We start from the raw sequence: 25988 nt of genomic DNA on the forward strand, positions 1-25988 counted from the left end.
CGTTGCCTAAAGGTACCTTCACACTGAGCGACTTTAGAACTATAACGATAGTGATCCGTGATGTTGCGGCGTCCTGGATAGCGATATCGTTGTGTTTGACACGCAGCAGCGATCAGGATCCTGCTGTGTGATCGCTGGTCGGAGCTAGAAGGCCAGAACTTTATTTCGTCACTGGATCTCCTGCTGACATCGCTGAATCGGCGTGTGTGACGTCACCGCTCTGCTCTGCTTTACGGTCGGCCGGCGCTGACACAGTGCAGGGAAGCTGACGCCGGGGGACAGACACCGGAATGTAAGTATGTAGTGTTTGTTTTTTTAACTTTTACAATGGTAACCAGGGTAAACATTGGGTTACTAAGCGCGGCCCCTGGTTACCCGGGGACTTCGGCATCGTTGGTCACTGGAGAGCTGTCTGTGTGACAGCTCTCCAGCGACCACACAACGACGAAACAGCGACGCTGCAGCGATCGGCATCATTGTCTATATCGCTGCAGCATCGCTTAATGTGACGGTACCTTAAGTCTGGAAGGTATGAATATTGTCTGGTGGTTGTCGACATGTTCTCCAATTGGCTGGAAGCATTCCCTGTTACCAACATGACTGCAAAGACCACAGCGAAGAAACTGGTGATGGAAGTTATATGCAGATATGGTGTTCCAGAAGTTGTTGAAAGTGATCAAGGCCCGGCCTTTTCTTCTCATGTGTATCAGGAGGTTCTGACAATGCTTGGATCCACGGTAGCCCTCCATACTCCGTACCATCCACAATCCAGTGGGAAAGTTGAGAGGCTGAACGGCACACTGAAGGGACAATTGACCAAAATGATGCAGGAGACTACGGCTCCATGGCCACAGCTCCTACCTATTGTACTGTACCATATTCGTACTGCCTCTATTGCAAAACATGGCCTGTCCCCATATGAGATATTGTTTGGTGCTAGGCCCTCAGTTGCAAATTTCCAGCCTCAGTAGTTATCAGAAGAAACTGACCGTGCTGTTCAATATGTTATTCAGCTTAGTAAAAATGTTGCTAACACCCATGTTTTAGTTTCTTCTTCCCTTCCAGATTCAGCAGAAACCGACACTTGTCACAATTTGAAGCCTGGTGATTTTGTGGTCGTGAAAAGCTATGTCAGAAAACACGGACTAGAACCCTTGTATGACGGTCCCTACCAAGTCCTCCTCATTACTCCTATGTCAGTAAAGTTGGAAGGAAGGCAAACGTGGATCCACGTATCGCACTGCAAGCTGGTCAAACAGACTAGTAGCAAATAAGGGGAAATAATGTTTTAGTTTTTCGTATTTCCATTTAATAATATTGGTAACCGCATGGGACAGCCTAAATTCTCCAATATCCTTGAATAATAAGTTTGTACAATATCATGAAAGATTAGTAGAACAGATGGGTATAGCCAATAAAATTGTCAGTTCTATTTTCATTTACCCTATGATTACACAAATGTGGGATAAATTGCTTACTGCTACAGACTATCTAGATGATCAAATTTGGGATATATTGGATATACTTAATACTACTATTGCTGTCCAAAACCAACTTATCATAGTCACTAATCAACACACTGTAGTACTGGACTACTTAACAGCAGCACAGGGTGGTATGTGTCAGGTTATTGGACCCGCTTTCTGTCATTATATAGATCCCAATAGTACTATGAAGTTAAAGTTAAAGTTAGAGGACATTCAAAGACTTAGAGATCAATATGATAAAGACAATGACCGTAATAAGGACAGTTGGTGGGCAGACACCTTCTCCTTTCTTAATCCAGCCAATTGGTTTAAGGGATTTGGGGGCTGGATAGCTGAAATCTTGCAAAGTTTGTTACACATCGCTGCTTTTATCCTTGTCATGTATGTAATACTAAAACTTGTTCTTTGGTGTATTTCTGTATGTATTAGGAAATTCTGCACTAAGACAACTAATGATGAAACCAAAAGCATTGCCACCCCTGCTCTTCTCTACACCGATTTCACAAAGTTACCTGACGAAGATGTTGAAGCCAAGCGTATGGCTATCTTCAAAAGATCCCCACCACCGTCATCAATAATTGTTATTTGTAAATTCTAGTACACGGGGGGACGGGTACGCCGCAACAGCCATGGCTGGTAACATGGCACCAGTCATGTGAAGACCAGTACCCCTTGAGCTTATAGCTTGGGATAGTACCTCTGATGCTGGACAATAATTAACAACATTTATCTAGGGGGGGATGTGAAGGAACAAATTATGAAAGATTCTCCATTTTGTGCTAGATTCTCCATTTTGTGCTTTGACTCCATTTTCTTGTTGGTCAAAGATAAATTCTGTTATTTAATTAGGTAGAAGGTTACAGCTGCCATGAAGTAATTTTATCTTGTTTTTCACAAGCCTGTTATTCAACTAGGCTATGGTTCATAATTGGTATAAAGACCTTGAGTGTTCTAACTCGAGCTGAGCCAGATAAGAGACTCGGGGGTGTATCGCTATACAAGACTGAGGCATCTGTTAATATGTTTTTATGCCAAAAAGACATGACCATATCTGTAGTTTCCATTTTTCCTGTATCCTCATGGGTTAAGTTTTTCCTGCATTCTTAAAGGTTAAGAACTGTGAGCGTGTTCTTATACTGATTCGTTGAAGTAGAATTTGCTAACATGATAAAACTGCAACACAATAAACGGGGGGTAGGAATCTCCTTTGATTCTCCCAAACAGATCTACGTCTCCGTCTGGTCATTCTCAGTTGCCGGCAACGCCCTGTAGATTAATTTGGAAATTACTGAGTCAACCGTGAAGGATCAATTTAGATCCTCAACACTAATAGAAATCAGAAGATGAAAACCCACCCCAAGATCCCAGCTTGGGCAATCCCTGAGTGCCAGAGGCCTCTAGAAATGGGTCAACAGAACTCTATTGTCAAGGAGATTCCTTGGCAGAGTCCTGATCTTCCACATTCCCAGACCCTACCGGAAAATTACCTTCAGAACCAAGGTAGCGTAAGCCGGAAGATGTCCATGTGGTGTGCGAAGATCCTTCACTTGCCCTCCTGTCTTCCATTCCTGGAAGAAAGGCTGAAACCATCCACTACAGGAGAATATTAAGTTTTAAGGTAAGCTTTGCATTTCAAAAACCTGACCGTCACATCCAAACATAGACTAAGTGTGAACAGGTGCTGAACCTAAAGTTGCCAACTCGTATATAGTTAAGTAAATAAGGCAGCACACTGCATCGCTAAAACATGCAAACATGAAATACGAAAATTGAACTGCATTACTGCACTAGAAATATGAAAAATGAGAGCGTTTAGCGCATAAAAATGGCCAATTTTATGTGTACCTGGTAGCCACATTAGGGCATCTCTCTTATACCAGGTCCTAAACTTGCCTTTCCTCGCTGAGAATAAACATCTCCATCTGAATGGGTACATGTGAAACCTCTTCTTAGACTAAAATTCTCTCTCTCTGTGGAGGGGTATTGGACCTGCTGTAATTAAAACACATGTGGCTAGGAGGCAGGAGTGCTCAATCAGAAGGCTAAAAAATACATTTCAAAAACCTGACCGTCACATCCAAACATAGACTAAGTGTGAACAGGTGCTGAACCTAAAGTTGCCAACTCGTATATAGTTAAGTAAATAAGGCAGCACACTGCAGCGCTAAAACATGCAAACATGAAATACGAAAATTGAACTGCATTACTGCACTAGAAATATGAAAAATGAGAGCGATTAGCGCATAAAAATGGCCAATTTTATGTGTACCTGGTAGCCACATTAGGGCATCTCTCTTATACCAGGTCCTAAACTTGCCTTTCCTCGCTGAGAATAAACGTCTCCATCTGAATGGGTACATGTGAAACCTCTTAGACTAAAATTCTCTCTCTCTGTGGAGGGGTATTGGACCCAAGGTAAGCTTTGATCAGGGTTACCCTTTCCCCTAGGGTCAAAGACCAACCTTTCCATTGGTTCACCTTCTGAGTGGTGATCTCTAGCCTGCTCTCCCAATTTTGCTTGGGGTAATCCCCCTGGCCAAATTCAATGCCAAGGACTTTTGTAAAAATTTTGGGTCCTGGAAGGGTGTTTGGGAGATCAAAACCAGGATCGCCTCCTCCCAGCCAGAGACCCTCACACTTATACTGGTTGATCTTGGACCCGGATGCTTCCGAGTAGCGATCTACCTGTCACGATCCATTTTTGGATTTGTGACAGCTCTGGTTTCACATTAAAGCTTGTTTCCTTTCAGGCCATTAGGGGTTAAATACAATTTTTCTGTGCTGGCAACCTGGTGTTACTGCAGTGTTGTTGGGTCAGCTGATGTTGCTGGTGACCATGCCCACACACTTTAAAAGGTCACCTGGTGCATGAGCTGACTGTTGGTGATACAGGTCCTTTCTGGAGACCAACCTAGCAGGAGCAGCTCCCTGGTGTCAGCCAAGTCTGGTGTTTGGAGCTCTGTTGCTGTACTATCTGTGGTGTAGAGTTCATGAGCGGTGTGCACAAGTTAAGTGCTGATTTTTTGTTACTTTGTCCCTTTGTAGTTTGTGCATTCACCTTTTGGTATTGTGTTCCCCCTACTCTCATATTGTGTCATCCTGTTTATTTGCTTTGTGGTGCTGTTTACTTTGTTCGCCTCCTGGGGTGGGGATTGGGGGTTTAGCTCAGGGTTTAACAGGAGATAAGGACAGGTCAGTAACTTGGGCCTCCCTACCTTTGACAGGGCTCCCCCTAGCCTGAGGGGCAGTTCAGGGGCCCATATTCCTCATCTCCTGTTTTCCCATTACTGCCCCGTAACACTACCTCTGACATCAGCCACCCTGCCTCCTCATGAGAGGAAACAAAAACAGTGACATCATCGGCATACACTACCAACCTCAGAGTGGCTTCCGGTGCTGACCGGTCCATCCCTATCCAAGCTAACGGTCCACTTTCCACCATCCTAAGAAGTGAGTCAATCGCAAACACGTAGAGCAGCAGGCTCAAGGGACAACCCTGACGAATACCGGCCCCAACCTCAAAAGAGTTGCCAATCCAACTGTTCACAAGTGGGAAACTCTCTACCCCACCGTACAAGGTCTTAATCCAATCAACAACCCCCCCTCCCCGGCAGGCCATATCTCAGAGGGACAGACCAGTGGTACTTGTGATTAACCCAATCAAATGCTTTTGAATGGTCCAGTGGCAGCATGTACACCTTCCAATAACCAGCCCTACGCTTCTCCACTGCCTCTCAGGCACAGAGCACAGCACTAAATGTGCTTCGACCTGGAGCAGAGCAAATTTGGACCTCCAAAAGGAGTCAGGTTGCAAATTTCATCAGCTGATTAAACAGAACCTTTGCCAGAACATTCCTGTCTGCTTTGCGAATCCCTATAGGATGCCAATTCTCATTGTAAGATAGGTCCTTACCCTTTGACAGGATGATCAGGGCAAACCTCCTCATTGATTTTGGCAGCATGCCCGAGGAAAGTCACTCATTGGATACCTCAGTAAAAAGGGGAACCAAGACGTCCTTAAAGGTTTTATAGAATTCAGATGTTATGCCATCTGGACTGGGTGATTTCTTTAGGGTAAGCCATTCAATCGCCAACATAACATTCTCTTCCCTGATCATCTCTGTCAAAACGTCAAGAGACAGGTCTACCCCTGGTTTGGGGACGACTTCAGCCTGGAAAGTCGACATCTCATCCCAATCAAGATCCCTCTTCCCCAAGAGGTATGAGTAGAAGGATCTGATAACTTTCAGGATACCTGATCTGGATCGCCTCAGGGACCCCGTAGTGTCGACCAGTCCTGTTACTACTTAACTATTCAGTGACATCTTGCAGCTTCTGTAAGGGTTAGGTGAGCGGTACTTCCCGTAATCCCTCTAAAAAAAAAAAAGATGCGTGTCTATCGTACTGACAACTCATAAGCAAAGATTTCACTCTGGAGATCTCCTCGCAGCTACCTCCAGTTGAGACAAGATGCTCAAGTTTTCTCCTCAGGCCCTGATATAGGAGGTACCTGTACAGACTCATGAGGCTCAGGAGCTGGCGGAAGAATCTTCCCATTCTTTCCTTGAACATCTCCCTCCAATCTGACTTACTAATACAAAGATCCAGTAAAGGTACCGTCACACTCAGCAACTTTGCAACGAGAACGACAACGATCCGTGACGATGCAGCGTCCTGGATAGCGATCTCGTTGTGTTTCACACGCAGCAGCGATCTGGATCCCGCTGTGCCATCACTGGTTGGAGTTAGAAGTCCAGAACTTTATTTTGTCGTCAGGTCGGCATGTATCGTCATGTTTGACATCAAAAGCAACGATGCCAGCAACGTTTTACATGGAGCTACAACCAGCGAGAACGATAAGTGAGTCGCTGTTACGTCACTGGATCGTTCCTGCATCGTTCTGGAGTTGCTGTGTTTGACGTCTCTACAGCAACCTAAACAGCGACGCTCCAGCGATCGGCTCGTTGTCCATATCGCTGCAGCGTCACTGAGTGTGACGGTACCTTTAGGGTACCTGGCTTTGAAGAAAATCCTCAAAGGACTGTCTTATCTCCGCTTCTTCCAAGAGAGATAAATTGAGTCTCCTAAAGTCTCTTCCCATGCAGGGATTCTCTGTAACATTCAGAGAAATCAAAATTAATCTGTGGTTGGAGTATTCCATCTCAACACCAGACACTGCTGAAGAGACGACTTCCTCCTTTAAATAAAACCTATCTATTCTGTACCTACAGTTACCTATATGAAAGGTGAACCCTTCAAGGCCTGTTGTGTGCCGAATGTGGACATCCACCAGGTGTGCCTCACTAGCTATACTATTAAGGGTGATGATATCATACGTCAGCTTGTCTCTGGAACCTCCTCTATCTCGGGACCTCTTGACAGTGTTGAAGTCCCCTCCAGAGATAACCTGCCGACTTGTAAAAAGGTAGGGCGTGATCCTCATAAAGAGACACTTCCGGTCCCACTTAGATTGTGGACCATAGATGTTAATGAGCTGGAGTTCTAGTGGCTTCATGAGGATATTTAAGATCAGGCATCTCCCCATTTCTAACTCAATAACCCATAGGCATTCCACCGATGCGGTAAAAATGACCGCCACTCGGCTATACGGCTCTGCCACAAGAGACCAATAGGAGGGCCCGAGTCTCCACTCCCTCTTAGCTTTAAACACGTCTGTCATGTTTGGCAGCCTGGTTTCTTGGAAAAAGAACATTTCAGCTTCAGCCCGAATGGGAAAATCAAAGGCCGCAAATCCAGCAGTTTGACTTTATGCTGGCAACATTAATGGACAACAGTGTCAACGAAGTGGGTACCGCCATCATTCGTGATTGAGTTAGATGGCTTTCTTCTTCCCACTCTCCTTATTCTCTGCCTCAGAGCAGGAATTCTTCCCCCTCTTTAACAACACAGAGGTGTCCATTCCCACATGTTTTTTCTTTTTATCGTCCTCGTCTCTGGACTCTGGGCCAGTCCCTCCCTCCAAGGACCTTCCATCTCCAGAAGAAGGAGACTTGGCACCCCCTGTAAGCCAAGCCGGTTCCAGAACCTCACCCTCAGCCTCCTCCTCAAAGGTAGAGATGTTCTCAAGGGCTTGGAACTGGTTATAAAGACCAACCAGAGGGGAGTCAGTTTTTCCTTCTTTAGGTACCTCGGTCAGAGTGGGAGAAGATGTTTTATCTCCCTTCTTTCTCTTCGTCTTGGTGCCGAGCTTATGCTTGTCCTCTAGCCACTGCCTATTATCCTCATCCATATCTTCATAATGGGAGGATTCTGAGGAAGTGGCGCTTTCCTCACTGTGGATCCTCCTGACCTCCTCATCCAACTCATCATCCCTCGAGGCCTCAACAGCAAGATTGGCATCCAGGACAGGGGCCACCCCAGTAGCCCAGGGCTTGCCCAGCTCTCTTTCCTGTCAGTGCTTGTCTTGACACCTCATTTGGGCAGGTGTCTTTTTATTGCTTTTCCTCCCTGGCCCCTCAGCTCCCCCATCCCTGCTAGTCCCTTCCCCAGCAGAATCGGCCTCACAGCTTTTTCCCACTGGAGTCTCGACTGCATTAGCGAAGGAATGAGGAAAATGGCTGAATGGGTGACCAGCAGAATAGCGAATGCAGCTCGGAAGTACAATACAGGATGTAAAGTTGTGCTCAAAAGTTTACCTACCCTGGCAGAATATTTGCTTTCTTGGCCTTTTTTTCAGAGAATATGAATGTTAACACCAAAACTTTTTCTCAACTTGTGGTTAGTGGTTGGCTGAAACCATTTATTATTAAACTACTGTGTTTTCTCTGTTTAAATCATAATGACAACCCCAAACATCCAAATGACCCTGATCAAAAAGTCACATACCCTGGAGATTTTGGCCTGAAAAAATGCACAGAAGTTGACAAAAATATGTTTGAATGGCTACTAAAGGTAACATCCTCACCTGTGACAAATGCCAGGAAAATTGTTCGGGATGCAAAGAAAAACCCACAAATAACATCAGCTGAAATACTGGACTCTCTGAAAACTAGCGGTGTGGTTATTTCAAGATGCACAATAAGGAGGCAATTAAAGAAAAACATGTCTGTGTGGGGCTGTGTGCGGCCGCTCATTTTCACCCCCTCCATGTCTGTGTGGGGCTCTGTGTGGTCGCTCATGTTCCCCCCTCCATGTCTGTGTGGGGGTCTGTGTGGTCACTCATGTTCCCCCCTCCATGTCTGTGTGGGGCTCTGTGCGGCCGCTCATGTTCCATGTTCTCCCCCTCCATGTCTGTGTGGGGCTCTGTGTGGTCGCTCATCTTCCCTCCTCCATGTCTGTGTGGGGCTCTGTGAGGCTACTCATGTTCACCCCCTCCATGTCTGTGTGGGGCTCTGTGTGGTCGCTCATGTTCCCCCCTCCATGTCTGTGTGGGGCTCTGTGCGGCCGCTCATGTTCCATGTTCTCCCCCTCCATGTCTGTATAGGCCTCTGTGCGGCCGCTCTTGTTCTCCTCCCCTCCATGTCTGTATGGGGCTATGTGCAGCAGCTCATGTTCTCCCCTCCATGTCTGTGAGCCGCTCATGTTCTCCGTTCCATGTCTGTGTGGGGCTTTGAGCGGTCGCTCATGTTCTCCCTCCTCCAAGTCTGTACTGTGCTCGGTGCGGCCGGTCATGTTCTCCGTTCCATGTCTGTTTGGGGCTCTGTGTGGCCGCTCATGTTCTCCCCCCTCCATGTCTGTGTGGGACTCTGTGTGGCCGCTCATGTTCTCCCCCCTCCATGTCTGTGTGGGGCTCTGTGTGGCCGCTCATGTTCTCCCCCCTCCATGTTTATATGGGGCTTTGTGTGCGGCCGCTCATTTTCTCCCTTCCATGTCTGTGTGGGCCTCTGTGCAGTCGTTCATGTTCTCCCCTCCATGTCTGTGTGGGGCTCTGTGCAGCCGCTCATGTTCTCCGTTCCATGTCTGTGTGGGGCTTTGAGCGGTCGCTCATGTTCTCCCTCCTCCAAGTCTGTATTGTGCTCGGTGCGGCCGGTCATGTTCTCCGTTCCATGTCTGTTTGGGGCTCTGTGTGGCCGCTCATGTTCTCCCCCCTCCATGCCTGTGTGGGGCTCTGTGTGGCCGCTCATGTTCTCCCCCCTCCATGTTTATATGGGGCTTTGTGTGCGGCCGCTCATTTTCTCCCTTCCATGTCTGTGTGGGCCTCTGTGCAGTCGTTCATGTTCTCCCCTCCATGTCTGTGTGGGGCTCTGTGCAGCCGCTCATGTTCTCCGTTCCATGTCTGTGTGGGGCTTTGAGCGGTCGCTCATGTTCTCCCTCCTCCAAGTCTGTATTGTGCTCGGTGCGGCCGGTCATGTTCTCCGTTCCATGTCTGTTTGGGGCTCTGTGTGGCCGCTCATGTTCTCCCCCCTCCATGTCTGTGTGGGGCTCTGTGTGGTCGCTCATGTTCTCCCTCCTCCATGTCTGTGTGGGACTCTGTGCGGCTGCTCATGTTCTACCCTCGCCATATCTGTATGGGGCTCTGTGCGGCCGCTCATTTTCTACCCTCCAAATCTCTGTGGGGCTCTGTGCAGCCGCTCATGTTCTCCCCTCTATGTCTGTGTGGGGGCTCTGTGCAGCCGCTCATGTTCTCCGTTCCATGTCTGTGTGGGGCTGTGTGCAGCCACTCATGTTTTCCGTTCCATGTGTGTGTGGGGTTCTGTGCAGCTGCTTATGTTCTCCATTCCATGGCTATGTGGGGCTTTGTGTGGTCGCTCATTTTCTACCCTCCAAGTCTGTGTGGGGCTCTGTGCAGCCGCTGATGTTCTCTCCCCTCCATGTATGTGTGGGGCTCTGTGTGCAGCCGCTCATTTTCTCCCCTCCATGTCTGTGTGGGGCTCTGTGTGGCCGCTCATGTTTTCCCCCCTCCATGTCTGTGTGGGGCTGTGTGCGGCCGCTCATGTTCTCTCCTCCAAGTTTGTGTGGGGCTCTATGTGGCCACTCATGTTCCCTCCTCCATGTTTGTGTGGGGCTTTGTGTGCGGCTGCTCATTTTCTCCCCTCCATGTCTGTGTGGGGCTCTGTGTGGCCGCTCATGTTCTCCCCCCTCCATGTTTGTGTGGGGCTTTGTGTGCGGCCGCTCATTTTCTCCCTTCCATGTCTGTGTGGGCCTCTGTGCAGCCGTTCCTGTTCTCTCCTCCATGTCTGTGTGGGGCTCTGTGCGGCCTCTCATGTTCTCCCCTCCATGTCTGTATGTGGCTCTGTGTGACCGCTCATGTTCTCTCCTCCATGTTTGTGTGGGGCTTTGTGAGGGACACTGCGGCAGCCCCGCTGTTATGATTAGGTAATTCAGTACCACAATGGACATAGAAGTCAGAGCAGATACAGTGACCTGACAATAACCCAAAAACATAGAACGAGCTCTGAGACGTGGGAACTCTGCTGACTAGGGTTGAGCAAAACGGGTCGTTCATTTTCAAAAGTCGCCGACTTTTGGCAAAGTCGGGTTTCATGAAACCCGATCCGACCCCTGTGCGGGGTCGGCCATGTGGTACGCGACTTTCGCGCCAAAGTCGCGTTTCAATGATGCGAAAAGCGCCATTTCTCAGCCAATGAAGGTAAACGCAGAGTGTGGGCAGCGTGATGACATAGGTCCTGGTCCCCACCATCTTAGAGAAGGGCATTGCAGTGATTGGCTTGCTGTCTGCGGCGTCACAGGGGCTATAAAGGGGAGTTCCCGCCAACCGCCATGTTACTGCTGCTGATCTGAGCTTAGGGAGAGGTTGCTGCCGCTTCGTCAGAAGCAGGGATAGCGTTAGGCAGGGTCCATTAACCACCAAACCGCTTGTGCTGTAGCGATTTCCACTGCCCAACACCACCTTCGGTGTGCAGGGACAGTGGAAGCTACATTTTTTTTTTTTCCCCCTCAGCGCTGTAGCTCATTGGGCTGCCCTAGAAGGCTCCCTGATAGCTGCATTGCTGTGTGTACGCCGCTGTGCAAACCAACTGCTTTTTTCAAAGCACAAATCCTCTTGTTCCTTCCTTTCTGCACAGCTATCTTTTTTGTTTGTACACACTTTTTATTTAATTTGTGCATCAGTCCACTCCTTATTGCTGCCTGCCATACCTGGCTGAGATTACTGCAGGGAGTGTTGTGAATTCTGTGGCTGAATTCACTCCTGTGGTCACAAGTGGTACTGCAGCTTCTGAGCTTCCTCCCTCAGGTGTTCTGGTGAGCTCGTTAACTGCTTCATTACTTAACTCCGCCTGATGCTGCTATCCTTGCTCCTTGTCAATGTTTCAGTGTTGGATCTGAGCTTCTCCTGATTGTTCCTGTGACCTGCTGCTCTGTATAGCTAAGTGCTTTTTTGTTGCTTTTTTTTTTCTGTCCAGCTTGTCTTTTGTTTTGCTGGAAGCTCTGAGACGCAAAGGGTGTACCGCCGTGCCGTTAGTTCGGCACGGTGGGTTTTTTTTGCCCCCCTTGCGTGGTTTTGCTTTAGGGTTTTTTGTAGACTGCAAAGTTCGCTTTACTGTCCTCGCTCTGTCCTAGAATATCGGGCCCCACTTTGCTGAATCTATTTCATCCCTACGTTTTGTCTTTTCATCTTACTCACAGTCATTATATGTGGGGGGCTGCCTTTTCCTTTGGGGAATTTCTCTGGGGCAAGTCAGGCCTATTTTTCTATCTTCAGGCTAGCTAGTTTCTTAGGCTGTGCCGAGTTGCCTAGGTAGTTGTTAGGCGCAATCCACAGCCGCTTTTAGTTGTGTTTAGGATAGGATCAGGTGTGCAGTCTACAGAGTTTCCACGTCTCAGAGCTCGTTCTTGTATTTTTGGATATTTGTCAGATCACTGTGTGCGCTCTGATCGCTATGCACACTGTGTTTCTGGATTGCCTTCATAACACCTGTCATTAGCAAACATAACAGTACAAGAAGCCAAACTAATGATTCTCAATAGAGGGAAAGAAAAAGTTCTGACATCATTTTTTTTTTTTTTCTGCTCTGTGTTCACTTTTTTTTTTTTTTCCCCTAGACATTTGGGTGATTCTGGACACAGGTGTGGACATGGATATTCAGGGTCTGTGCTCTTCAATGGATAATCTCGTTATAAATGTACAAAAAATTCAAGATACTATTGATCAGAAATCTATGTTAGAACCAAGAATTCCTATTCCTGATTTGTTTTTTGGAGATAGAACTAAGTTTCTAAGTTTCAAAAATAATTGTAAGCTATTTCTGGCCTTGAAACCTCATTCTTCTGGTAATCCTATTCAACAGGTTTTGATTATTATTTCTTTTTTGCGCGGCGACCCTCAAGACTGGGCATTTTCTCTTGCGCCAGGAGACCCTGCATTGAGTAGTGTCGATGCGTTTTTCCTGGCGCTCGGATTGCTGTACGATGAGCCTAATTCAGTGGATCAGGCTGAGAAAAATTTGCTGGCTTTGTGCCAGGGTCAGGATGATATAGAAGTATATTGTCAGAAATTTAGGAAATGGTCAGTACTCACTCAGTGGAATGAATCTGCGCTGGCAGCTTTGTTCAGAAAGGGTCTCTCTGAGGCTCTTAAGGATGTCATGGTGGGATTTCCTATGCCTGCTGGTTTGAATGAGTCTTTGTCTTTGGCCATTCAGATCGGTCGACGCTTGCGCGAGCGTAAATCTGTGCACCATTTGGCGGTACTGCCTGAGGTTAAACCTGAGCCTATGCAGTGCGATAGGACTATGACTAGAGTTGAACGGCAGGAATACAGACGTCTGAATGGTCTGTGTTTCTACTGTGGTGATTCCACTCATGCCATTTCTGATTGTCCTAAGCGCACTAAGCGGTCCGCTAGGTCTGCCGTCATTGGTACTGTACAGTCCAAATTCCTTCTGTCCATTACCTTGATATGCTCTTTGTCGTCGTTTTCTGTCATGGCGTTTGTGGATTCGGGCGCTGCCCTGAATCTGATGGATTTGGATTATGCTAAACGTTGTGGGTTTTTCTTGGAGCCTTTGCGGTGTCCTATTCCATTGAGAGGAATTGATGCTACACCTTTGGCCAAGAATAAACCTCAATACTGGGCCCAGCTGACCATGTGCATGGCTCCTGCACATCAGGAAGTTATTCGCTTTCTGGTGTTGCATAATCTGCATGATGTGGTCGTGTTGGGGTTGCCATGGCTACAAACCCATAATCCAGTATTGGATTGGAATTCCATGTCGGTATCCAGCTGGGGTTGTCAGGGGGTACATGGTGATGTTCCATTTTTGTCGATTTCGTCATCCACCCCTTCTGAGGTCCCAGAGTTCTTGTCTGATTATCAGGATGTATTTGAAGAGCCCAAGTCCGATGCTCTACCTCCGCATAGGGATTGTGATTGTGCTATCAATTTGATTCCTGGTAGTAAATTCCCTAAAGGTCGATTATTTAATTTATCCGTGCCCGAACACGCCGCTATGCGCAGTTATGTGAAGGAATCCCTGGAGAAGGGACATATTCGCCCATCGTCATCACCACTGGGAGCAGGGTTCTTCTTTGTAGCCAAGAAGGATGGTTCGCTGAGACCGTGTATTGATTACCGCCTTCTTAATAAGATCACTGTTAAATTTCAGTATCCCTTGCCATTGTTATCTGACTTGTTTGCTCGGATTAAGGGGGCTAGTTGGTTCACTAAGATAGATCTTCGTGGTGCGTATAATCTGGTGAGAATCAGGCAAGGAGATGAATGGAAAACTGCATTCAATACGCCCGAGGGTCATTTTGAGTATCTAGTGATGCCGTTCGGACTTGCCAATGCTCCATCTGTGTTTCAGTCTTTTATGCATGACATCTTCCGTGAGTATCTGGATAAATTCCTGATTGTTTACTTGGATGACATTTTGATCTTCTCAGATGATTGGGAGTCTCATGTGAAGCAGGTCAGAATGGTTTTTCAGGTCCTGCGTGCTAACTCTTTGTTTGTGAAGGGATCAAAGTGTCTCTTCGGTGTGCAGAAAGTTTCATTTTTGGGGTTCATCTTTACCCCTTCTACTATCGAGATGGATCCAGTTAAGGTCCAAGCCATCCAGGATTGGATTCAGCCGACATCTCTGAAATGTCTGCAAAAGTTCCTGGGTTTTGCTAATTTTTATCGTCGCTTCATCTGTAATTTTTCTAGCATTGCCAAACCATTGACCGATTTGACCAAGAAGGGTGCTGATTTGGTTAATTGGTCTTCTGCTGCTGTGGAAGCTTTTCAGGAGTTGAAGCGTCGTTTTTGTTCTGCCCCTGTGTTGTGTCAGCCAGATGTTTCTCTTCCGTTCCAGGTCGAGGTTGATGCTTCTGAGATTGGAGCAGGGGCGGTTTTGTCACAGAGAGGTTCTGATTGCTCAGTGATGAAACCATGTGCTTTCTTTTCCAGGAAGTTTTCGCCCGCTGAGCGTAATTATGATGTGGGCAATCGAGAGTTGCTGGCCATGAAGTGGGCATTCGAGGAGTGGCGTCATTGGCTTGAAGGAGCTAAGCATCGCGTGGTGGTATTGACTGATCATAAGAACTTGACTTATCTCGAGTCTGCCAAGCGCTTGAATCCTAGACAGGCCCGTTGGTCGTTATTTTTTGCCCGCTTCGACTTTGTGATTTCGTACCTTCCGGGCTCTAAAAATGTGAAGGCGGATGCTCTGTCTAGGAGTTTTGTGCCCGACTCTCCGGGTTTATCTGAGCCAGCGGGTATCCTCAAGGAAGGAGTCATTGTGTCTGCCATCTCCCCTGATTTGCGGCGGGTGCTGCAAAAATTTCAGGCGAATAAACCTGATCGTTGTCCAGCAGAGAAACTGTTCGTCCCTGATAGGTGGACTAATAAACTTATCTCTGAACTTCATTGTTCGGTGTTGGCTGGTCATCCTGGAATCTTTGGTACCAGAGAGTTAGTGGCTAGATCCTTCTGGTGGCCATCTCTGTCACGGGATGTACGTACTTTTGTGCAGTCCTGTGGGATTTGTGCTAGGGCTAAGCCCTGCTGTTCTCGTGCCAGTGGGTTGCTTTTGCCCTTGCCGGTCCCAAAGAGGCCTTGGACACATATTTCGATGGATTTCATTTCTGACCTTCCCGTTTCTCAAAAGATGTCAGTCATTTGGGTGGTCTGTGATCGCTTTTCTAAAATGGTCCATCTGGTGCCCTTGGCTAAATTGCCTTCCTCCTCTGATTTGGTACCTTTGTTCTTTCAGCATGTGGTTCGGTTGCATGGCATTCCTGAGAATATTGTTTCTGACAGAGGGTCCCAGTTTGTTTCAAGGTTTTGGCGAGCCTTTTGTGGTAGGATGGGCATTGACCTATCCTTTTCCTCGGCTTTCCATCCTCAGACTAATGGCCAGACCGAACGAACCAATCAGACCTTGGAAACATATCTGAGATGTTTTGTTTCTGCAGACCAGGATGATTGGGTGTCCTTTTTGCCGTTGGCTGAGTTCGCCCTTAATAATCGGGCCAGCTCGGCTACCTTGGTTTCTCCATTTTTTTGCAATTCTGGGTTCCATCCTCGTTTCTCTTCAGGACAGGTTGAGTCTTCGGACTGTCCTGGTGTGGATTCTGTGGTGGATAGGTTGCAGCAGATCTGGACTCAGGTAGTGGACAATTTGATCTTGTCCCAGGAGAAAGCTCAACTTTTCGCTAATCGCAGACGCCGTGTGGGTCCCCGACTTCGTGTTGGGGATCTGGTTTGGTTATCTTCTCGTCATATTCCTATGAAGGTTTCCTCTCCTAAATTTAAACCTCGTTTTATTGGTCCGTATAGGATTTCTGAGGTTCTCAATCCTGTGTCTTTTTGTTTGACCCTCCCAGACTCCTTTTCCATACATAATGTATTCCATAGGTCGTTGTTGCGGAGATACGTGGCACCTATGGTTCCATCTGTTGAGCCTCCTGCCCCGGTTTTGGTGGAGGGGGAATTGGAGTATATTGTGGAGAAGATTTTGGATTCTCGTGTTTCTAGACGGAAACTCCAGTATCTGGTTAAATGGAAGGGTTATGCTCAGGAAGATAATTCCTGGGTTTTTGCCTCTGATGTTCATGCTTCCGATCTTGTTCGTGCCTTTCATGCGGCTCATCCTGGCCGGCCTGGGGGCTCTGGTGAGGGTTCGGTGACCCCTCCTCAAGGGGGGGGTACTGTTGTGAATTCTGTGGCTGAATTCACTCCTGTGGTCACAAGTGGTACTGCAGCTTCTGAGCTTCCTCCCTCAGGTGTTCTGGTGAGCTCGTTAACTGCTTCATTACTTAACTCCGCCTGATGCTGCTATCCTTGCTCCTTGTCAATGTTTCAGTGTTGGATCTGAGCTTCTCCTGATTGTTCCTGTGACCTGCTGCTCTGTATAGCTAAGTGCTTTTTTGTTGCTTTTTTTTTCTGTCCAGCTTGTCTTTTGTTTTGCTGGAAGCTCTGAGACGCAAAGGGTGTACCGCCGTGCCGTTAGTTCGGCACGGTGGTTTTTTTTTGCCCCCCTTGCGTGGTTTTGCTTTAGGGTTTTTTGTAGACTGCAAAGTTCGCTTTACTGTCCTCGCTCTGTCCTAGAATATCGGGCCCCACTTTGCTGAATCTATTTCATCCCTACGTTTTGTCTTTTCATCTTACTCACAGTCATTATATGTGGGGGGCTGCCTTTTCCTTTGGGGAATTTCTCTGGGGCAAGTCAGGCCTATTTTTCTATCTTCAGGCTAGCTAGTTTCTTAGGCTGTGCCGAGTTGCCTAGGTAGTTGTTAGGCGCAATCCACAGCCGCTTTTAGTTGTGTTTAGGATAGGATCAGGTGTGCAGTCTACAGAGTTTCCACGTCTCAGAGCTCGTTCTTGTATTTTTGGGTATTTGTCAGATCACTGTGTGCGCTCTGATCGCTATGCACACTGTGTTTCTGGATTGCCTTCATAACACCTGTCATTAGCAAACATAACAAGGGAGATAGTAATTGAAGGACACTCCCTGTTTTTTTTTTTTTTTTTTGTGGGAGATTAAGATTGACATTTCTGCTAGAGTGCCATCCCTGTCTGTGTCATTTCTCACTCAGTGGGCCATAGAAAGCCTATTTATTTTTTTGCTTGATTTGGGTTATAAAATCTACCTGAAAAAATCACTACATCAATCAGTGGGAGAAAAATATTGGCCTCAGGGCTTGTGTGCCACTCTTGACTCCTGTGTGTGCCATCTCTCAGTCAGTGGGCCATAGAAAGCCTATTTATTTTTTTGCTTGATTTTGGTTCTAAAATCTACCTGAAAAAATCACTACATCAATCAGTGGGAGAAAAATATTGGCCTCAGGGCTTGTGTGCCACTCCTGACTCCTGTGTGCATCATCACTCACTCAGTGGGCCATAGAAAGCCCTTTTTTTTTTTTTTGCTTTATTTGGGTTCTAAATTCTACCTGAAAAAATCAATAAATCAATCAGTGGGAGATTAATATTGGCCTTTGGGCTTGTGTGCCAGTCCTAAGCGTGCCATCTCTCTCTCTCAGATAGTGGGCCATAGAAAGCCTATTTATTTTTTTTTTTATTGGGTTTATAAATTTTCCCTGGAACCCCCCCCCAAAAAAAGTGGGAGATTAATATTGGCCTCTGGGCTTGTGAGCCAGTCCTGAGCGTGCCATCTCTCTCACAAATAGTGGGCCATAGAAAGCCTACTTATTTTTTTGCTTGATTTGGGTTCTAAAATCTACCTGAAAAAATCACTACATCAATCAGTGGGAGAAAAATATTGGCCTCAGGGCTTGTGTGCCACTCCTGACTCCTGTGTGCATCATCACTCACTCAGTGGGCCATAGAAAGCCCTTTTTTTTTTTTTTTTGCTTTATTTGGGTTCTAAATTCTACCTGAAAAAATCAATAAATCAATCAATGGGAGATTAATATTGGCCTTTGGGCTTGTGTGCCAGTCCTAAGCGTGCCATCTCTCTCTCTCAGATAGTGGGCCATAGAAAGCCTATTTATTTATTTTTTTTTTTATTGGGTTTATAAATTTTCCCTGGAAAAAAAAAAAAAAGTGGGAGATTAATATTGGCCTCTGGGCTTGTGTGCCAGTCCTGAGCGTGCCATCTCTCTCACAAATAGTGGGCCATAGAAAGCCTATTTATTTATTTTTTTTTGGTTTTATAAATTCTCCCTTAAAAAAAAAAGGGAGATTAATATTGGCCTTTGGGCTTGTGTGCCAGTCCTAAGCGTGCCATCTCTCTCTGTCTCTCAGATAGTGGGCCATAGAAAGCCTATTTATTATTTTTTTTATTGGGTTTATAAATTTTCCCTGGAACAAAAAAAAAAAAGTGGGAGATAAATATTGGCCTCTGGGCTTGTGTGCCACTCCTGACTCCTGTGTGCGTCATCTCTCACTCAGTGGGCCATAGAAAGCCTTTTTTTGTTTTATTTGTTTTCTAAATTCTCCCTGAAAAAATCATTTTATTTTATTTGGTTTCTAAATTCTTCCTGAAAAAATCATTTTATTCTATTATTTTTTTTTCCTAAAGTCTCCCTGAAAAAAAAAAAAAAAATCAAATCAGTGGGAGATTAATATTTACATTTGTGCTTCAGTGACAGTCCTGCGTGTGTGGCATCTCTCTCATTTGTTGCCACCAACAACAGAGTGTGTAACATTGTGCCTGATTTTCGTTGTGGTCTCACTCACCTGTAAAGGGGTAGCTAAATCATACTGAAGTTATAGCTCACCGTGTAATTTGTGTGACAGCAACAAATACCGTTAGTTTGTTTACGTTTTTAAAACAATGAGGAAGTATGGTGGAAGAGGTCGTGGCCGGGGGCGTTCATTGTCAGCTGGTAATGAGGGTAGTGGTAGTGGTGGAGCATCAGCTGGTCGTGGGAAAAAAAATATTGCACCTAAGTCTGGAGCTGTGGAGCCAGGTTCGTCGTCAGGCTACACAAGGCCTCGAACGCTCCCTTTTCTGGGAGTAGGAAAACCGCTTTTAAAGCCGGAGCAGCAAGAGCAAGTTTTGGCTTATCTTGCTGACTCAGCCTCTAGCTCTTTTGCCTCCTCTCGTGAAACTGGTAAATGTCAAAGCAGCGCGTCGTTAGTGGATGTTCACGGTCAGGGACAAGTCGCTTCCTTGTCCTCTTCAGCAAAAACAACAACAGAGAAGAATGCAGCAGGCGACACAACGGGTTACTCCATGGAGCTCTTTACACATACCGTCCCTGGCTTAGAAAGTGAAGCAGTTAACAGTCCATGCCCATTACAAGTTGAATCTGACATGGAGTGCACTGATGCACAGCCACAGCCAGACTACTATGCTGGTCCTTTGACTCAGACCACAACATTGCCCTCGCAGGGTTATGATCAAGAATCAGACCCTGATGAGACTATGTTGCCCCATCACGAACGCTATACCACCGACCGACACGGTGACACAGACGAAGTTGCACACGAGCTACAAGAAGAGGTAATAGATGACCCAGTTCTTGACCCCGATTGGCTGCCATTGGGGGAACAGGGTGCAGGCGGCAGCAGTTCTGAAGCGGAGGAGGAGGGGCCGCAGCAGGCATCAACATCGCAACAGGTTCCATCTGCCGGGCCCGTATCTTGCCCAAAACGCGTGGCAAAGCCAAAACCTGTTGGAGGACAGCGTGGCCATCCGGTTAAAGCTCAGTCTGCAATGCCTGAAAAGGTATCCGATGCTAGAAAGAGTGCAGTCTGGCATTTTTTTAAACAACATCCAATTGATCAGAGCAAAGTCATCTGTCAAAAATGTTCAACTACCTTAAGCAGAGGACAGAATCTGAAAAGTCTCAATACAAGTTGCATGCATAGACATTTAACCACCATGCATTTGCAAGCCTGGACTAACTACCAAACGTCCCTTAAGGTTGTAGCACCCTCGGCCAATGAAGCTAGTCAGCAACGCAACATCCCTTCCGGCAGTGTAGGGCCACCATTTTCCGCACCACCTGCAGTATCTGTGCAGGTTTCTTTGCCAGGCCAAAGCAGTCAGGGTCAGGGAATCACCAGTTTCGTAGTAGGAAACACTGCATCTAGGGCACCGGCGGCAACAATACCATCTCCCACCGTCTCTCAGTCTGCCATGTCCACCAGCACCCCCGCTAGTTCCACGATCTCCAGCTCTCCAGTCCAGCTCACCCTACATGAGACTATGGTTAGAAAAAGGAAGTACTTAGCCTCGCATCCGCGTACACAGGGTTTGAACGCACACATAGCTAGACTAATCTCGTTAGAGATGATGCCCTACCGGTTAGTTGAAAGCGAAGCTTTCAAAGCCCTGATGGACTACGCTGTACCACGCTACGAGCTACCCAGTTGACACTTTTTTTCCAGAAAAGCCATCCCAGCCCTCCACCAGCATGTTAAAGAGCGCATCGTCCATGCACTCAGGCAATCTGTGAGCACAAAGGTGCACCTGACAACAGATGCATGGACCAGTAGGCATGGCCAGGGACGTTACGTGTCCATCACGGCACACTGGGTAAATGTGGTGGATGCAGGGTCCACAGGGGACAGCAAGTTTGGGACAGTTCTGCCTAGCCCACGGTCTAGGAAACAATTGGCTGTAGCCGTTCGCACCCCCTCCTCCTCCTCTTCGTCCTCCTGCAGAAGCGAGAGCTCGTCCATAGACCGCAGTCGCACAACCACTCCATCCGCAGCTGCCACTGTTGCACACCAGGTCTCCCATTATGGGGCAGCTACTGGCAAACGTCAGCAGGCTGTATTGGCTATGAAGTGTTTGGGCGACAACAGACACACCGCGGAAGTTCTGTCCGAGTTCTTGCAGAAAGAAACGCAGTCGTGGCTGGGCACTGTAGATCTTGAGGCAGGCAAGTTAGTGAGTGATAACGGAAGGAATTTCATGGCTGCCATCTCCCTTTCCCAACTGAAACACATTCCTTGCCTGGCTCACACCTTAAACCTGGTGGTGCAGTGCTTCCTGAAAAGTTATCCGGGGTTATCCGACCTACTCCTCAAAGTGCGTGGACTTTGCTCACATATCCGCCGTTCGCCCGTACACTCCAGCCGTATGCAGACCTATCAGCGTTCTTTGAACCTTCCCCAGCATCGCCTAATCATAGACGTTGCAACAAGGTGGAACTCAACACTGCACATGCTTCAGAGACTGTGCGAACAGAGGCGGGCTGTTATGTTTTTGTGGGAGGATACACATACACGGGCAGGCAGTAGGATGGCAGACATGGAGTTGTCAGGTGTGCAGTGGTCGAAGATTCAAGACATGTGTCAAGTCCTTCAGTGTTTTGAGGAATGCACACGGCTGGTTAGTGCAGACAACGCCATAATAAGCATGAGCATCCCCCTAATGCGTCTGCTGATGCAAAGTTTGACGCACATAAAGGATCAGGCGTCTGCAGCTGAGGAAGAGGAAAGCCTTGATGACAGTCAGCCATTGTCTGGCCAGGGCAGTGTACAGGACGAGTTAGCGGGCGAAGAGGAGGAGGAGGACGAGGAGGATGATGGGGATGATTATATTTTTAATGAGGAAGCTTTTCCGGGGCCACTGGAAATTGGTGGCGCGGCAAGGCCGGGTTCTGGTTTTTGGAGGGACACAAGTGACGTGGATTTGCCTGAAACTGCCCCTCAACCAAGCACAACCGCAGATTTGAGAACTGGAACTTTGGCCCACATGGCGGATTATGCCTTACGTATCCTCAAAAGGGACACACGCATAACTAAAATGATGAATGATGATGATTACTGGTTGGCCTGCCTCCTTGATCCTCGCTATAAAGGCAAATTGCAAAATATAATGCCACATGAGAACTTGGAACTAATATTAGCAACCAAACAATCAACTCTTGTTGACCGTTTGCTTCTGGCATTCCCTGCACACAGCGCCCGTGATCGTTCTCACACGAGCTGCAGGGGCCAGCAGACCAGAGGAGTTAGAGGGGCAGAAATCAGAAGTGGCGTTGGCCAGAGGGGTTTTCTGACCAGGTTGTGGAGTGATTTTGCTATGACCGCAGACAGGACAGGTACTGCAGCATCAATTCAAAGTGACAGGAGACAACATTTGTCCAGTATGGTTACAAACTATTTTTCATCCCTTATCGATGTTCTCCCTCAACCGTCATTCCCATTTGATTACTGGTCATCAAAATTAGACACCTGGCCAGAATTGGCAGAATATGCATTGCAGGAGCTTGCTTGCCCGGCAGCTAGTGTCCTATCAGAAAGAGTATTCAGTGCTGCAGGTTCAATACTAACAGAAAAAAGGACTCGTCTGGCTACCCAAAATGTAGATGATCTAACCTTCATTAAAATGAACCACAACTGGATTTCGAAATCTTTTGCCCCACCTCGCCCGGCTGACACCTAGCTTTCCTATGAAAAGGTCTTGCCTGTGGACTATTCTGAATGCCTTTTCCAATCTCGTAATTTTCTGCACCTGATTGGCCAAACTCCCCACACGGGGCCGTGGTATCGACACTTGGCGACAGCACCCGTGAGAGTGCAGTTTGTCTGAAGAGGTGGGTGTGCCCGCTTTTGGTCGACGGCACTGCCACTGGGTCCCTCCTAGTACAATAAAGTGTCTCTGGCGGTGGTGGTGCGCACCCAACGTCAGACACACCGTTGTAATATGAGGGGCCCTGGGCCTGTACCGCCGGCCACAAGACAGTTCGCCCCCCCAGCTCAAACAGTGCTCTACCACTTGCAAAATTATCTCACAGCTCCACCAATGTTTAGTCTATGCGCTGACATCCTTCAATGCCTGCCACTGGCAATACCATTGTATTGACATTTTTGTTATGTTAGGCCTTCGATGCCTGTCTGTGGTCACTCCTTCCACTAGGCCTCCACTGACCACACCACTGCTGCCCGTGTACCCCTGTAAACAATTTAAAATTGCCTACAGCCATGTGTTATTATTTTAGGCCTTCGATGCCTGTCTGCGGTCACTCCTTCCACTAGGCCTCCACTGACCACACCACTGCTGCCCGTGTACCCCTGGAACCAATTTAAAATTGCCTACAGCCATGTGTTATTATTTTAGGCCTTCGATGCCTGTCTGCGGTCACTCCTTCCACTAGGCCTCCACTGACCACACCACTGCTGCCCGTGTACCCCTGGAACCAATTTAAAATTGCCTACAGCCATGTGCTATTATTTTAGGCCTTCGATGCCTGTCTGCGGTCACTCCTTCCACTAGGCCTCCACTGACCACACCACTGCTGCCCGTGTACCCCTGGAACCAATTTAAAATTGCCTACAGCCATGTGTTATTATTTTAGGCCTTCGATGCCTGTCTGCGGTCACTCCTTCCACTAGGCCTCCACTGACCACACCACTGCTGCCCGTGTACCCCTGGAACCAATTTAAAATTGCCTACAGCCATGTGTTATTATTTTAGGCCTTCGATGCCTGTCTGCGGTCACTCCTTCCACTAGGCCTCCACTGACCACACCACTGCTGCCCGTGTACCCCTGGAACCAATTTAAAATTGCCTACAGCCATGTGTTATTATTTTAGGCCTTCGATGCCTGTCTGCGGTCACTCCTTCCACTAGGCCTCCACTGACCACACCACTGCTGCCCGTGTACCCCTGGAACCAACATCAGAAAATATAAAAATAAGTTTTTTGCTTATAAAAAAGAAAATACTGGAGAGATATCAAATGCAGACATTTTAACATTAAAAACAAACACATACAACAAAAATCTGGTACAGTACTAAAAATGGCCACCAGCTACAATAACTTTCTCCTGCAAGTAGTTAACTGAAAGGTTTTTTCAATTTTAAACACAGATATGGCATCCACCGAGTGTTGTCCTGTCGCGTCTTCTTTATATTATTGCCAAGAAGATGCAAAACAATGAAAATAATAAAATCATTATTTACCAAAAAAATAGAGTAAGTCAAAACCACATTGCAAATAAACATTCATTACAAATAAAGAAGCAGGGCGCGTCCGAGGGTGAGTATATACCTAATAAGAATATAATCACCCTCGGACGCGCCCTGCTTCTTTCCGACAGCCTTCCTTCCTAAGAATCAGCCCTTCCGTGGTGTAGAGAGAGGGTTTGTTACACTCCAAGGTGTTCCCCAGGTTGCCTTTCCTGAGCTTCGATCTTCTGGCTCTCGTTTAGTAGTTGTTGGAAACTACGCTGCATTAGGCCTACAAATTGGGTATGGGGTGTAGAGAGATGGTGTGTTCCACTGTAGAGAGATGGTGTGTTCCACTCCAAGGTGTTCCCCAGGTTTCCTCGCCAATGCTTCGATCATCATGCTCTCGTTTAGTAGTTGTTGGAAACTACGCTGCATTAGGCCTACAAATTGGGTATGGGGTGTAGAGAGATGGTGTGTTCCACTCCAAGGTGTTCCCCAGGTTTCCTCGCCAATGCTTCGATCATCATGCTCTCGTTTAGTAGTTGTTGGAAACTACGCTGCATTGGGCCTACAAATTGGGTATGGGGTGTAGAGAGATGATGTGTTCCACTCCAAGGTGTTCCCCAGGTTGCCTTTCCTGAGCTTCGATCTTCCGGCTCTCGTTTAGTAGTTGTTGGAAACTGCGCTGCATTAGGCCTACAAATTGGGTATGGGGTGTAGAGAGATGGTGTGTTCCACTCCAAGGTGTTCCCCAGGCTTCCTCGCCAATGCTTCGATCATCATGCTCTCGTTTAGTAGTTGTTGGAAACTACGCTGCATTGGGCCTACAAATTGGGTATGGGGTGTAGAGAGATGGTGTGTTCCACTCCAAGGTGTTCCCCAGGTTGCCTTTCCTGAGCTTCGATCTTCCGGCTCTCGTTTAGTAGTTGTTGGAAACTACGCTGCATTAGGCCTACAAATTGGGTATGGGGTGTAGAGAGATGGTGTGTTCCACTCCAAGGTGTTCTCCAGGTTGCCTTTCCTGAGCTTCGATCTTCCGGCTCTCGTTTAGTAGTTGTTGGAAACTACGCTGCATTAGGCCTACAAATTGGGTATGGGGTGTAGAGAGATGGTGTGTTCCACTGTAGAGAGATGGTGTGTTCCACTCCAAGGTGTTCCCCAGGTTTCCTCGCCAATGCTTCGATCATCATGCTCTCGTTTAGTAGTTGTTGGAAACTACGCTGCATTAGGCCTACAAATTGGGTATGGGGTGTAGAGAGATGGTGTGTTCCACTCCAAGGTGTTCCCCAGGCTTCCTCGCCAATGCTTCGATCATCATGCTCTCGTTTAGTAGTTGTTGGAAACTACGCTGCATTGGGCCTACAAATTGGGTATGGGGTGTAGAGAGATGGTGTGTTCCACTCCAAGGTGTTCCCCAGGTTGCCTTTCCTGAGCTTCGATCTTCCGGCTCTCGTTTAGTAGTTGTTGGAAACTACGCTGCATTAGGCCTACAAATTGGGTATGGGGTGTAGAGAGATGGTGTGTTCCACTCCAAGGTGTTCTCCAGGTTGCCTTTCCTGAGCTTCGATCTTCCGGCTCTCGTTTAGTAGTTGTTGGAAACTACGCTGCATTAGGCCTACAAATTGGGTATGGGGTGTAGAGAGATGGTGTGTTCCACTGTAGAGAGATGGTGTGTTCCACTCCAAGGTGTTCCCCAGGTTTCCTCGCCAATGCTTCGATCATCATGCTTTCGTTTAGTAGTTGTTGGAAACTACGCTGCATTAGGCCTACAAATTGGG

This window comes from Ranitomeya imitator, chromosome 1 (genome assembly GCF_032444005.1).
Source record: "Ranitomeya imitator isolate aRanImi1 chromosome 1, aRanImi1.pri, whole genome shotgun sequence".
Classification (NCBI taxonomy): Eukaryota; Metazoa; Chordata; class Amphibia; order Anura; family Dendrobatidae; genus Ranitomeya; species Ranitomeya imitator.